Below are 4,348 nucleotides of genomic sequence, written 5' to 3'. Positions count from 1 at the left end.
TGACCTAAAGGAAGTCTGTGGCCAGTGCGGTGAGAGCTACCGGAGGAAGGGTGAAGCGAAACAAAGACAAAGAGCAAAGGTTGAAGGAGCAGGGGGAGGACAGGGGAGATGCTCTCGACTCGTGCCGCCGGGAGGGATTTCCACGCCACCGCCACGGCGTTAGCGGGAGCGCAGGGGTGGAGAAGAGGGGAATTTCTCCCTGATGTGCCTTTCTTCTGCACCGCTATATTGGTGGGGAGCTGGAAGGGTCCCCGGCTCGCACTGCCTTCTGGGAATTGTAGTTCTTCCCAGCAGCTCTGGTCCCCCATCCTGCCCTCGCTGCCCTGGCAGCCAGTGGGTGCAGATCAGGCCATTTCTCTCTTGCCCCAGCTGAGAGTGTTTGCTGTTTTTTGTTGGGGGAAGGAAAACATCCCACAGTGCTGCAAGCATCCTTCTTCCCTCCCAGGCTGATTGCCTGGGACTTGCTCCAGGAAGCGTCAGGAGAGGAAAGATGCATTTCAGGGAGTATTTATGTGTCCGTAGCAGCTTGCAATCCACCTGGAGGGAGGCAGCAACCGAGGCTGGTGCCTAGTTACCGGCAAACGATCCCTTTTAATGCTCAGTGGAAGCATAAAAGGAATGCGCAGATTTGACAAGGGTGGACGCTGGGGCATATGGACTTGATTTAGCAGAGTGATGAGCACCACCTGGGAGAGGCTGAGCCTCAGCAGGACCTCACAGCAAGTGCCCGGACCTTCCTGGATCTGCCCTGCACAATGAGGCTTAGAGTCTCAGCAGGAAGCTCTAGCCCAGGATGCTTCTCTGGGAGGGTTTCAGGAGCACGTGCACGATGAAAAGCTGCTTCGGCATGACTCTGCCCTGGGGCAGCGATTAGGGGCTGTCCCATGTCTCTGAGGCTGGACAATAACACTCATTCCTGCATAAGGCAGCACCTCCAATCCTGTCCTAAATATGACACAAGGCTGCAAACATGCTATTCTCCTCCTCTTTCATTGAGGGAAACTGAGGCAGGAGATGGTGAGGTCCCTGGCTCAGATCACACAGGGAAGTTGAAGGTTACAGGGACTTCAGATCTAGTCTACACACTGTATGTGCCTTGGATATAGTCTGCAGATGTGTTTCCTGCCCCAATACAAACCAGCAGTACGAGGCGGCAGCACCAGTATGAAGGTGCGCCTACATTCCAGCTTGTATCCCAGTCCAGTGAAGGAAGAAGTCATACAAATCTAACCATCTTTATACCAGTACGTGCACAGCAGAAGATACACAAGCGTCATTCAGTTTGCCTTACTGAAGGTCTTCTGCTTTGATGCATGAAAGTGCCACAGCAGGTCCCGGACAGACAGGAGAGACCATGGTGTTAGGCCACAGTAGACCCCAGGTACGCTGAGGTGAGATTCCTCATGTGCAGGACTCCTTAGGCAACATGCCCCCCCCCTTTCCATCCTTCCTATTTCCATAATACCTTCCCACAAATCCTGCCTACCAGCACTTTGGATGGTGCCAGTCAGCAGCTCCATCAGCTGGCCCCATCTTGGTGTGTGGCACCATGAAGGGAGAGAGGTTGAGACAGGACATGGATGAGGGGCTCACCTGGAGCAGCTGCGGGGACCACGTGTGTGAATCCTTTGCTGCCAGAGCAATCTGGACGAAGGGGCCAGGATGGTGCCGTTTCAGCTGTGGCAGTGTCCATTTGTCCACTGGGGCACAATTTACCTTATTCTAAAGCGCATGCCTCTAGTAGGGCAGATGACTTGTGCCCTCAGAGCTCCTCTTTCTCTCCCTTGACCATTTGCCCCGGTGAGTCCCCCGACAGCTCACCCTCTCCTTCAAACAGACCAGATCTGCCTGCTGTCCCCTCAGGCTCATACAAAGCCCCAAAGTCCAAGAAAAGAAGAGATCAAATATGCCTTGGTATGACCCCATGGTTTTGCTCATGCAGTCAGAACCAGACTCAAAGCACCTCATGCTCATCCCCAAAAGGGCTTCATAGACAGAGTTGTCAGGGCAGGGTTAGGCTATGACCAAAAATGCCTCTTCCTAAGCCCAGTTTGGAAGTGGTGACCTCCCAGTTTGAACAGAGTCTCCGCTATCCCGGGCAAACCCACTTTGGAAGTGAACCTGTGCCATCAGCTGCAGTGAATCTGCCTCTGCAACATACCACTAGATGCCAGTGAAAGCTCTTCCCAGCCTGCTCCCGCTTAGAAAATCTCACACTTTTGGCAATTTGATTTGTTTTATTGTATTTTTTATAAGGTAATCCTTCACTTTTGATCTAATAAGGCCTCCTTGCATTTGGGTAGTATGTATAAATATATGTGTGAATGTGTTTGGTGTATCTCTTCTCTCTCTCTCTTTCTTAGTTTCTCTCTCTGTTTCTCAATTTTAAAAAAAATTTTTTTTTTTTGCCTTTGTTTGCTATTATTTAGATGAGAACTTCTTCTCAGCGTCTCCCCAGACCAGGATCTCACCCCAAGCTCCTTTCCTCATCCCACTTCCTATTAAACACCCCAACTCCCCAAATGCTTCACCTGCCAAATCTTCTAGCCACCACATCATGACCTGATGTCCTGACATGGACAGTCGGTCCAAGAAACATACCGGTGCTGGCATGACATTGCCAAGCCCTGTCCTGCTCTGGGAGATGATTCCTCATATCAGGTGACCAAGAAGCAAGACACAGGTCCAGCTTATCCGGCTATGGGAGTAATAGCCTGGAGGAACAGACCTGCATGGAGCTGGGGAGGGGATCACGGAGTAGAGGCAAGTTAGTGCAGTAGTGCCAATAACCAGCTTGCCTATGTTTGGTGCTTAGCGGGAAGGTGAAATGAATGAAACTTGTAGACACTGCAGTACTAGGAAAGAAACCCTATATGGGGAAAGGGTAAAAAATAAATAAAACTCATAGTCCTGTACACCAGCAAGCTCTATGCTACACTTCCCTGGTGTAGAGATCAGTATAGGACTGAAATGATCTCACATTTTATCTTTTAGTGCCTGGAGTTCTGCACTTTGCAGAACATGATTTGTCCCATGTTACCCACTGATGTTTTTGCAAGGTCTAAGCCTTTGAGCAGCCTCCAGGGTTTGCACACACCATGTTTTTCACCTGGTTGGTCAAGGTCCAAGTAGATTGGACTATCCGCCGGGCACTCAGAGCGAACACAAAGCTCAGCAGCTATCCAGGCTGCAGGAGGGAGATGTGTGTGTGAGTGTGTCTGTGTGTGTGTCCGTGTGTGTGTGTCCTTCATGTGCTGGGCACAGCCATCCTCTCGAGCCAGAGGACCACCGAGGTTCGGAACACCTTCCCCTTTGGGAAAGTTGTGTTTTGGTGCAGTGTTCTCCTGCAGCGCCTGGTGCACCTCTCGCTCTCCGAAGTGCCTGATGCTGGTTGCCATTGGAGACAAGACGTTAGACTTGATGGAGTAAAGGTCTGATCCAGATTGGCGATTTCTGTGTTGCTTTTTCGGACAAATCCAACTCTGTGTTTGACTGGCCAACTGTATCCGACAAGGCTGCATAGGAGAAGTGAGAACTAAATTTAAGCTGAGCTGTCATATGCTCCAGTGCCTGATTAATTATACAATGAAATAAAAATGGAATTTGGCAAAATAAAGGAGGAGAGGTAAAGGAAATCTTCACTCTGCTTTAGAAGGAAATATTGCCACAGGTTTTATTAAAGATGCCACAGTTAATCACATCAGGAGGCTTGAGGGCGTGAGGTGGCTTGTTGTGCTGGGTACACACAATGCAGGAGAGCTGGACAATGCGACATGGAGAGATAAGGGAGCAGGAAGCCCAGTTATTTGTTCAGGTGAGTCTGTGATTGTTCCTGAGATTTGCAAACATGATAGATGCCAGCTGAGGCTGACAGCGCCCTAGCTGCCTTGCTACACTATAGATTGTTTTTATTAATTTAGGAAACAACTCTCACAGTAAGGCAAATGTGATAAAGAAGAATAAAGTGTTTAAATGACAAGTAATTTTCCATGCTGTTCCAACCCCTCTGCTTTTCTTTAATTGCTTTTGAGCATCTGATTAGGAAGGAAAGTTTTTCTTTTTTCAGCCCACATCTCCTACAGCTTCATTGTGCAGCCCAAGCCCACGGTTTCCCATCCTGCTGCCCTGAAAATAATTGCAGTGTCTGTGGCCGCTTCCATATCCACCATATTCATCTGATAAGAGCTTGAAATGAAAAACTGGTTTAAGCACAAATGGGCCCGCCACTGATTTCAAGCCTGGCCAGATCACAGCGACTCATCCACCAGTCGGTCCTACAAGCAATGGGCTTCTTGTACATGAAGACTCAGTTGCTGTTTGGTTTTGTTTTCCTGGGGAGAGCTGCAGT

This window comes from Mycteria americana, chromosome 2 (genome assembly GCF_035582795.1).
Source record: "Mycteria americana isolate JAX WOST 10 ecotype Jacksonville Zoo and Gardens chromosome 2, USCA_MyAme_1.0, whole genome shotgun sequence".
Taxonomy (NCBI): Eukaryota; Metazoa; Chordata; class Aves; order Ciconiiformes; family Ciconiidae; genus Mycteria; species Mycteria americana.
Note: the sequence above shows the minus strand (reverse complement) of the source record.